This window comes from Ptiloglossa arizonensis, unplaced genomic scaffold (genome assembly GCF_051014685.1).
Source record: "Ptiloglossa arizonensis isolate GNS036 unplaced genomic scaffold, iyPtiAriz1_principal scaffold0023, whole genome shotgun sequence".
NCBI lineage: Eukaryota > Metazoa > Arthropoda > Insecta > Hymenoptera > Colletidae > Ptiloglossa > Ptiloglossa arizonensis.
Genome location: NW_027478393.1, coordinates 1,717,406 through 1,728,869, shown reverse-complemented (window position 1 = coordinate 1,728,869; position 11,464 = coordinate 1,717,406).

The following is an 11,464-nucleotide window of genomic DNA, read 5'->3' as shown; positions in this document are numbered from 1 at the left end:
AGAGCAGCCACCGGCCTGGGCCAGCGCCCTGGCCACCTCCTCCCGGGTGACCGAGTCGTCCAGCCCACAAACGCGCAGCTCCGCGCTCTTTGTGGGCCGGGCGACCCTGACACCCCGGGGTGCCAAGGCCTCGCCCAGCTTTTCGGCCAGTCGGTCCGCCCTGGCTGCGTTGTCGGGGCCGCTCACGCGCAGCATCAGCGCCCCCGTCACCGCCCATCTCGGGCGGACCGACTCGATGGCGAGTGCGGCCAAGGATATCTTTTCCTTGGCCGCCGCCATCACCTCCCCGTAGGAGACGCCCCCCCCCCCCCTCCGGGACGGTCAGCATGACTGCTGCCGTTGAAGGGGGGCGTCCCAGACGGGGCTTCGCCCTCCCCGCCTTTCCGTCCCTCTTCGGGGCAACCGGCGGGGGAGGCGGCGGCACCCGGGCCGCCCTCCTCGCCGTCCTTCCCGCCCTTCGGCCAAGGACCTCGGTCCACAAGGGACCGGATGGGGGCGGCGGCGGAGGCATTTGTGCCCCCGCCGTCTCCCCCACCACGGCACCCTTGCCCTTCGTCTTTGCCGCAGGGCCCGGAACCGCGATGGTCCCCCCCTGCGGTCCCCCGCCCCTCGGTTGTTTCCCGGGCCCGGTCCTCCGTCCCGCCGGCGCTCCGTCCTTGGGGCGAAGCGCCGCCCGTATTTCCCCCCGGATGACGGCCATCATGGCCGCCATCTTGGCGTCCATGAGGAGCTCGATGCTCCTCGTGGACGCCGCTGGCGTGGGGGGAGCTCCCGCTTTCCCTCCCCCACACGTGCATACGCCCGTCGGCCCCGGATGAGGGCGCCTCCTAAGGGCGTCCGATTCCCTCCGCAAGCAGGCCAGCTCGTCCTGCAGCGTCTCCACACGCTGCCTTAGCTGGGCGTTCGTGCACTCCAAGGCAGCTGGTACACGGCGTCCCAGCTCCTGGAGAGCCCTCCGCGCCTCCGTCGCGGCCTGGCCAACCGACCTCGCGGAGGCTGTAGTCAGCCCTCGCGAGGTGGTGGCCACCTTCTCAATAGACCTCAGGGACGAGGCAATACGGGCCGATACATGGGCCGTATCCTCGTCCCTGAGGTCCTCCTCCCCGTCGGTCACCGTGAGCAACGGTGGAGCAGCGGACGTGGACGGATCTTCCTCCGTCCTCCGCCCCTCCACCGTCCTGCGCCTCTTTACGCCCGCGGCGCTGGTCGCGGACGCCAGGGACGAGACCGACGCCGTCTCGTCCCCCTCCTCGAACGGCGCCGGGTGGGGCACGAGTGCCCCCTCCGTCGCCACCCCTCGCGCCACGCGCACCGTCCCCCCTCCCCCTTTTTTTTTTTTTTGAGTTTGTTTTATCCATTTTGGATCCCACGAGTAGGTCGGAACGTAAGTCGACCCGGGCAGAGCCGCCATACCCGGGCAGGCCTAAATACTCCGGGGGGTCGGCAGGTACCCCGGAGTTGGCCGCTTGGGATTGGGGCCTCCCCCCCAACCACGCATCCCATCACCGCGCACCGCAGCTTAGGATTGGAGGGCAATTTATAGAGTTACCATCCTCGCGGCCCGGGCGGTAAAGCCAAGGCCCCCGTCCCTCCTGCCGTCACGTACCACTGTCAAAGCCAAAAGAGGAATTGGGAGTGGGTCGTTGCGACGACCAACAGGAGTCTTACGGTGTGGTTTGGCATCGGGCACCTCGGGTTTGCCAGTCCCGTACTGTAGCAACAAGCTACAGCCCCTGAGGGATCCCCTCGAAACTTAGACTCACATCGAACAAAATCCACCTACGATTCCCTTCTTCTCTTCTTCTCTTCTACAAACACCTCCAATCCCCGAACACATTATCTTCCTTCTAACCCTTGTGTGTTCGTCCACCGAGTACGTTAGCTCCCCGTCGTCGTACAGATCGAACCATCTTCTCTGCCACCTCTTGGTCCGATTCAGGGGATTCGAGAAGTCCCAGCCGGGGGCGACGAACAGGTATCCGCATTTTGAAATCTTCCTCGTGGCCCTGTTACATTCCAGAGCCTCCGCGCTGTGCTCCTCCTTCTGCTTGAAGCAGCTGCTGCACTTGCTCTTGTTGAATATGTTCGGCGCGAACTTCCTGCACTCGGCGCCGGTGCCACGGACGCCCGCCGTGCCGCCCGACATCGCGACACGTGCGAATTAACCGCGACGACCGGACAGCATCGTTCGCCTCTCGTCCCCTTCCCTTCGTCCGCCGTTACGAACCACGGCAAGCTTCTCCGCGTGTTCGATTCCTCTTCTTCCGCTGTTGCGCCCGTCCCGGAACAACAAGTTTTATTTACGCGCGATTTCGTTCCGTTGATACGCGCATAAGATACGCGCGGACGCGTCACCGAGTAGTCGCCGGCCAGTCTTCGTGCCCGTTACATTAACGGATCGAGTTAACAGGATTTCGTATTCTCGTTCCGAGCAAGGATCACACTTCGGGTATTCGTTCCTTTTTTTTTTTTTTTTTTTTTTTTTTTAACTCGGTGACGTCGGCGAGAATCTCGCGATATATCGATTCCCGCTACCGCGATCGAATGTAACGCGCCAATTTGTCGAAAGTACCGCGTATCGCGATAATCCGATAATCCGATAATCCGATAATCCGCGGGGCACTTCCGCCCAGCGTGTTCCGTCCCGCTTTTTGTTTACACGACCGGGACGAGTATACGAGACAAGGACTCGTCGGAATTTCGTATGAATACGTAATGAATACGCGAGCGCGTCGCGCGTCGCGCGTGTTTACGATGTGTTTATGTCACGAGGACGGAAGGGAAACACGCGCGTATACGATGCTGTTGTCAACATCGACGCGATTCGTTCGCGAAACGATCGTTCCAAATCCGATAGCAGGTGACTGTTCTCTGTCCTTGTTTTCCGCCGTTCGTTCGCCCGTGCCCCGCGGTCCTTGTTTCTTGTTGACAATCTTTTCTCCGTGACCTGCTCCGAAAGAGCACGTGGATCGAACGCGACACTCCGAATCACACGAAGCTATTATAGACACACCCGCGTGCACCCGTAGTTAACGTGTCGCAGCACCGTTCACCGATGAACTCTCGATTGTTCAACGAATCGAATCGAACCCTCGTACGCACGTGCGTGCGATTCGCGTGTACGGGTCTTACCTTTTCAATGCGAACAACACAACGTCCCGATACGCACCACACCGTCCTTCTCCTGTCCTTGTTTTCCGCCGTTCGCTCGTGCCCCGCGGTCCGTGTTTCTTGTTGACAATCTTTTCTCCGTGACCTGCTCCGAAACAGCACGTGGATCGAACGCGACACTCCGAATCACACGAAGCTATTTATAGACACACCCGCGTGCACCCGTAGTTAACGTGTCACAGCACCGTTCACCGATGATCTCTCGATTGTTCAACGAATCAAAACCCTCGTACGCACGTGCGTGCGATTCGCGTGTACGGGTCCTACCTTTTCAATGCGAACAACACAACACAACGTCAACACAACGTCTCGCCGTCCCGACACGCCGCACACGTCCGTCTCCGTCGGCTGCCGGCGCACGACCACGCCGCTGGGACTTTGAAACTTTCGGCACGTATCGAACAGTTCTTCTCTATTATCTCGAGAACGGACACGACGACCGTACACTTTGAGCACACAGCAGCGTGTTTTAGCATGCCAGCTACACGGTGGTGTGCCTAACGTGTGGATAGCTCGAGATTTTCGTTCCGGACCGATGTGACCGGGAAGCATCACGCCGCTGGGACTTTGAAACTTTCGGCACGTATCGAACAGTTCTTCTCTATTATCTCGAGAACGGACACGACGACCGTACACTTTGAGCACACAGCAGCGTGTTTTAGCATGCCAGCTACACGGTGGTGTGCCTAACGTGTGGATAGCTCGAAATATTCGTTCCGGACCGATGTGACCGGGAAGCAACACGCCGCTGGGACTTTGAAACTTTCGGCACGTATCGAACATTTCTTCTCTATTATCTCGAGAACGGACACGACGACCGTACACTTTGAGCACACAGCAGCGTGTTTTAGCATGCCAGCTACATGGTGGTGTGCCTAACGTGTGGATAGCTCGAAATTTTCGTTCCGGACCGATGTGACCGGGAAGCATCACGCCGCTGGGACTTTGAAACTTTCGGCACGTATCGAACAGTTCTTCTCTATTATCTCGAGAACGGACACGACGACCGTACACTTTGAGCACACAGCAGCGTGTTTTAGCATGCCAGCTACACGGTGGTGTGCCTAACGTGTGGATAGCTCGAAATTTTCGTTCCGGACCGATGTGACCGGGAAGCATCACGCCGCTGGGACTTTGAAACTTTCGGCACGTATCGAACAGTTCTTCTCTATTATCTCGAGAACGGACACGACGACCGTACACTTTGAGCACACAGCAGCGTGTTTTAGCATGCCAGCTACACGGTGGTGTGCCTAACGTGTGGATAGCTCGAAATTTTCGTTCCGGACCGATGTGACCGGGAAGCATCACGCCGCTGGGACTTTGAAACTTTCGGCACGTATCGAACAGTTCTTCTCTATTATCTCGAGAACGGACACGACGACCGTACACTTTGAGCACACAGCAGCGTGTTTTAGCATGCCAGCTACACGGTGGTGTGCCTAACGTGTGGATAGCTCGAAATATTCGTTCCGGACCGATGTGACCGGGAAGCAACACGCCGCTGGGACTTTGAAACTTTCGGCACGTATCGAACAGTTCTTCTCTATTATCTCGAGAACGGACACGACGACCGTACACTTTGAGCACACAGCAGCGTGTTTTAGCATGCCAGCTACACGGTGGTGTGCCTAACGTGTGGATAGCTCGAAATTTTCGTTCCGGACCGATGTGACCGGGAAGCAACACGCCGCTGGGACTTTCAAACTTTCGGCACGTATCGAACAGTTCTTCTCTATTATCTCGAGAACGGACACGACGACCGTACACTTTGAGCACACAGCAGCGTGTTTTAGCATGCCAGCTACACGGTGGTGTGCCTAACGTGTGGATAGCTCGAAATTTTCGTTCCGGACCGATGTGACCGGGAAGCATCACGCCGCTGGGACTTTGAAACTTTCGGCACGTATCGAACAGTTCTTCTCTATTATCTCGAGAACGGACACGACGACCGTACACTTTGAGCACACAGCAGCGTGTTTTAGCATGCCAGCTACACGGTGGTGTGCCTAACGTGTGGATAGCTCGAAATTTTCGTTCCGGACCGATGTGACCGGGAAGCATCACGCCGCTGGGACTTTGAAACTTTCGGCACGTATCGAACAGTTCTTCTCTATTATCTCGAGAACGGACACGACGACCGTACACTTTGAGCACACAGCAGCGTGTTTTAGCATGCCAGCTACACGGTGGTGTGCCTAACGTGTGGATAGCTCGAAATATTCGTTCCGGACCGATGTGACCGGGAAGCAACACGCCGCTGGGACTTTGAAACTTTCGGCACGTATCGAACAGTTCTTCTCTATTATCTCGAGAACGGACACGACGACCGTACACTTTGAGCACACAGCAGCGTGTTTTAGCATGCCAGCTACACGGTGGTGTGCCTAACGTGTGGATAGCTCGAAATTTTCGTTCCGGACCGATGTGACCGGGAAGCATCACGCCGCTGGGACTTTGAAACTTTCGGCACGTATCGAACAGTTCTTCTCTATTATCTCGAGAACGGACACGACGACCGTACACTTTGAGCACACAGCAGCGTGTTTTAGCATGCCAGCTACACGGTGGTGTGCCTAACGTGAGGATAGCTCGAAATTTTCGTTCCGGACCGATGTGACCGGGAAGCATCACGCCGCTGGGACTTTGAAACTTTCGGCACGTATCGAACAGTTCTTCTCTATTATCTCGAGAACGGACACGACGACCGTACACTTTGAGCACACAGCAGCGTGTTTTAGCATGCCAGCTACACGGTGGTGTGCCTAACGTGTGGATAGCTCGAAATTTTCGTTCCGGACCGATGTGACCGGGAAGCATCACGCCGCTGGGACTTTGAAACTTTCGGCACGTATCGAACAGTTCTTCTCTATTATCTCGAGAACGGACACGACGACCGTACACTTTGAGCACACAGCAGCGTGTTTTAGCATGCCAGCTACACGGTGGTGTGCCTAACGTGTGGATAGCTCGAAATTTTCGTTCCGGACCGATGTGACCGGGAAGCATCACGCCGCTGGGACTTTGAAACTTTCGGCACGTATCGAACAGTTCTTCTCTATTATCTCGAGAACGGACACGACGACCGTACACTTTGAGCACACAGCAGCGTGTTTTAGCATGCCAGCTACACGGTGGTGTGCCTAACGTGAGGATAGCTCGAAATTTTCGTTCCGGACCGATGTGACCGGGAAGCATCACGCCGCTGGGACTTTGAAACTTTCGGCACGTATCGAACAGTTCTTCTCTATTATCTCGAGAACGGACACGACGACCGTACACTTTGAGCACACAGCAGCGTGTTTTAGCATGCCAGCTACACGGTGGTGTGCCTAACGTGTGGATAGCTCGAAATTTTCGTTCCGGACCGATGTGACCGGGAAGCATCACGCCGCTGGGACTTTGAAACTTTCGGCACGTATCGAACAGTTCTTCTCTATTATCTCGAGAACGGACACGACGACCGTACACTTTGAGCACACAGCAGCGTGTTTTAGCATGCCAGCTACACGGTGGTGTGCCTAACGTGTGGATAGCTCGAAATTTTCGTTCCGGACCGATGTGACCGGGAAGCATCACGCCGCTGGGACTTTGAAACTTTCGGCACGTATCGAACAGTTCTTCTCTATTATCTCGAGAACGGACACGACGACCGTACACTTTGAGCACACAGCAGCGTGTTTTAGCATGCCAGCTACACGGTGGTGTGCCTAACGTGTGGATAGCTCGAAATTTTCGTTCCGGACCGATGTGACCGGGAAGCAACACGCCGCTGGGACTTTGAAACTTTCGGCACGTATCGAACAGTTCTTCTCTATTATCTCGAGAACGGACACGACGACCGTACACTTTGAGCACACAGCAGCGTGTTTTAGCATGCCAGCTACACGGTGGTGTGCCTAACGTGTGGATAGCTCGAAATTTTCGTTCCGGACCGATGTGACCGGGAAGCATCACGCCGCTGGGACTTTGAAACTTTCGGCACGTATCGAACAGTTCTTCTCTATTATCTCGAGAACGGACACGACGACCGTACACTTTGAGCACACAGCAGCGTGTTTTAGCATGCCAGCTACACGGTGGTGTGCCTAACGTGTGGATAGCTCGAAATTTTCGTTCCGGACCGATGTGACCGGGAAGCATCACGCCGCTGGGACTTTGAAACTTTCGGCACGTATCGAACAGTTCTTCTCTATTATCTCGAGAACGGACACGACGACCGTACACTTTGAGCACACAGCAGCGTGTTTTAGCATGCCAGCTACACGGTGGTGTGCCTAACGTGTGGATAGCTCGAGATTTTCGTTCCGGACCGATGTGACCGGGAAGCATCACGCCGCTGGGACTTTGAAACTTTCGGCACGTATCGAACAGTTCTTCTCTATTATCTCGAGAACGGACACGACGACCGTACACTTTGAGCACACAGCAGCGTGTTTTAGCATGCCAGCTACACGGTGGTGTGCCTAACGTGTGGATAGCTCGAAATTTTCGTTCCGGACCGATGTGACCGGGAAGCAACACGCCGCTGGGACTTTGAAACTTTCGGCACGTATCGAACAGTTCTTCTCTATTATCTCGAGAACGGACACGACGACCGTACACTTTGAGCACACAGCAGCGTGTTTTAGCATGCCAGCTACACGGTGGTGTGCCTAACGTGTGGATAGCTCGAAATTTTCGTTCCGGACCGATGTGACCGGGAAGCATCACGCCGCTGGGACTTTGAAACTTTCGGCACGTATCGAACAGTTCTTCTCTATTATCTCGAGAACGGACACGACGACCGTACACTTTGAGCACACAGCAGCGTGTTTTAGCATGCCAGCTACACGGTGGTGTGCCTAACGTGTGGATAGCTCGAAATTTTCGTTCCGGACCGATGTGACCGGGAAGCATCACGCCGCTGGGACTTTGAAACTTTCGGCACGTATCGAACAGTTCTTCTCTATTATCTCGAGAACGGACACGACGACCGTACACTTTGAGCACACAGCAGCGTGTTTTAGCATGCCAGCTACACGGTGGTGTGCCTAACGTGTGGATAGCTCGAAATTTTCGTTCCGGACCGATGTGACCGGGAAGCAACACGCCGCTGGGACTTTGAAACTTTCGGCACGTATCGAACAGTTCTTCTCTATTATCTCGAGAACGGACACGACGACCGTACACTTTGAGCACACAGCAGCGTGTTTTAGCATGCCAGCTACACGGTGGTGTGCCTAACGTGTGGATAGCTCGAAATTTTCGTTCCGGACCGATGTGACCGGGAAGCAACACGCCGCTGGGACTTTGAAACTTTCGGCACGTATCGAACAGTTCTTCTCTATTATCTCGAGAACGGACACGACGACCGTACACTTTGAGCACACAGCAGCGTGTTTTAGCATGCCAGCTACACGGTGGTGTGCCTAACGTGTGGATAGCTCGAAATTTTCGTTCCGGACCGATGTGACCGGGAAGCATCACGCCGCTGGGACTTTGAAACTTTCGGCACGTATCGAACAGTTCTTCTCTATTATCTCGAGAACGGACACGACGACCGTACACTTTGAGCACACAGCAGCGTGTTTTAGCATGCCAGCTACACGGTGGTGTGCCTAACGTGTGGATAGCTCGAAATTTTCGTTCCGGACCGATGTGACCGGGAAGCATCACGCCGCTGGGACTTTGAAACTTTCGGCACGTATCGAACAGTTCTTCTCTATTATCTCGAGAACGGACACGACGACCGTACACTTTGAGCACACAGCAGCGTGTTTTAGCATGCCAGCTACACGGTGGTGTGCCTAACGTGTGGATAGCTCGAAATTTTCGTTCCGGACCGATGTGACCGGGAAGCATCACGCCGCTGGGACTTTGAAACTTTCGGCACGTATCGAACAGTTCTTCTCTATTATCCCGAGAACGGACACGACGACCGTACACTTTGAGCACACAGCAGCGTGTTTTAGCATGCCAGCTACACGGTGGTGTGCCTAACGTGTGGATAGCTCGAAATTTTCGTTCCGGACCGATGTGACCGGGAAGCAACACGCCGCTGGGACTTTGAAACTTTCGGCACGTATCGAACAGTTCTTCTCTATTATCTCGAGAACGGACACGACGACCGTACACTTTGAGCACACAGCAGCGTGTTTTAGCATGCCAGCTACACGGTGGTGTGCCTAACGTGTGGATAGCTCGAAATTTTCGTTCCGGACCGATGTGACCGGGAAGCATCACGCCGCTGGGACTTTGAAACTTTCGGCACGTATCGAACAGTTCTTCTCTATTATCTCGAGAACGGACACGACGACCGTACACTTTGAGCACACAGCAGCGTGTTTTAGCATGCCAGCTACACGGTGGTGTGCCTAACGTGTGGATAGCTCGAAATTTTCGTTCCGGACCGATGTGACCGGGAAGCATCACGCCGCTGGGACTTTGAAACTTTCGGCACGTATCGAACAGTTCTTCTCTATTATCTCGAGAACGGACACGACGACCGTACACTTTGAGCACACAGCAGCGTGTTTTAGCATGCCAGCTACACGGTGGTGTGCCTAACGTGTGGATAGCTCGAAATTTTCGTTCCGGACCGATGTGACCGGGAAGCAACACGCCGCTGGGACTTTGAAACTTTCGGCACGTATCGAACAGTTCTTCTCTATTATCTCGAGAACGGACACGACGACCGTACACTTTGAGCACACAGCAGCGTGTTTTAGCATGCCAGCTACACGGTGGTGTGCCTAACGTGTGGATAGCTCGAAATTTTCGTTCCGGACCGATGTGACCGGGAAGCAACACGCCGCTGGGACTTTGAAACTTTCGGCACGTATCGAACAGTTCTTCTCTATTATCTCGAGAACGGACACGACGACCGTACACTTTGAGCACACAGCAGCGTGTTTTAGCATGCCAGCTACACGGTGGTGTGCCTAACGTGTGGATAGCTCGAAATTTTCGTTCCGGACCGATGTGACCGGGAAGCATCACGCCGCTGGGACTTTGAAACTTTCGGCACGTATCGAACAGTTCTTCTCTATTATCTCGAGAACGGACACGACGACCGTACACTTTGAGCACACAGCAGCGTGTTTTAGCATGCCAGCTACACGGTGGTGTGCCTAACGTGTGGATAGCTCGAAATTTTCGTTCCGGACCGATGTGACCGGGAAGCATCACGCCGCTGGGACTTTGAAACTTTCGGCACGTATCGAACAGTTCTTCTCTATTATCTCGAGAACGGACACGACGACCGTACACTTTGAGCACACAGCAGCGTGTTTTAGCATGCCAGCTACACGGTGGTGTGCCTAACGTGTGGATAGCTCGAAATTTTCGTTCCGGACCGATGTGACCGGGAGGCAATACGGCCCTGAAATTATTAAATATTTGTATTTATTCGTCCTGTGGTATGCTACTAACATATATGTTTCATTTATTCTTTGTTCGATTGGTCGTAGTGGGCTGTATCGTGATTTGTTCGGAATGTGGTTTTCCGTCTAAGTTCCAGCGGGTCGCCCGGGCGGTCTGTCGTTGCGGCGGTTTTCCCCCGTAAGCGCGCGTGCTGTGGACCGTGCGTCGCCGGCGTCCCGGCCGGCCGTTCGGTACCTATAAGAGACCGAACGGTACGGGCGGCCGGTCGAGGCAGCGTCGGGCGCTTGGCTATTCTTCGACCTCGGTCGAGAAGCAGTCATCGCTCCTTGAGATTTTCTCAACTGTTTTCGCACCGTGTTTCGTTCCGCTACTATTTCTCTATACAGCAGTGCCACGAGTCGGTGTCTTTGACCGAATGGCTCTTATGTGGTATACGCGTCAAAGCGACGCTGATAGACTTTTATACACGAACGTGTATAATCGTACTTTACTATGCATCAACTCTTACAGTCCGAGCGATTGTATAAATTGTTTTAAACTAAAATTGTCGGCTCCTCTCCGTCGAGAGAGGGCATTTGGGACGACACGAGCAAAGATTGAAATACGGGTGTCTGAGATCGATGAAACCGGCGTTCGTACGTACTTTCTCGATATGAATAGTAACGATAGGCGCTTTCTCGAAAAGACCGGCATGACACTTGTCCGCGCTTTCTCGACCATGCGTCGATGATGCCCAGCGTGTAGTATCCGTGCCTAAACGATGGATGCCTAGCGCTAGAGGTACTTGCACGAAGGTAGTGCGCTGCGAACGAATCGTGTTTTGTCGATTGTGGGATACTATTTTAAGTCTCTAAGGGAGAAAAGGAAAAGAGAATTGTGATGGATCTTAAAATTTCTTTGAATTGTGAAGATGTAGAGTAACGGAGGG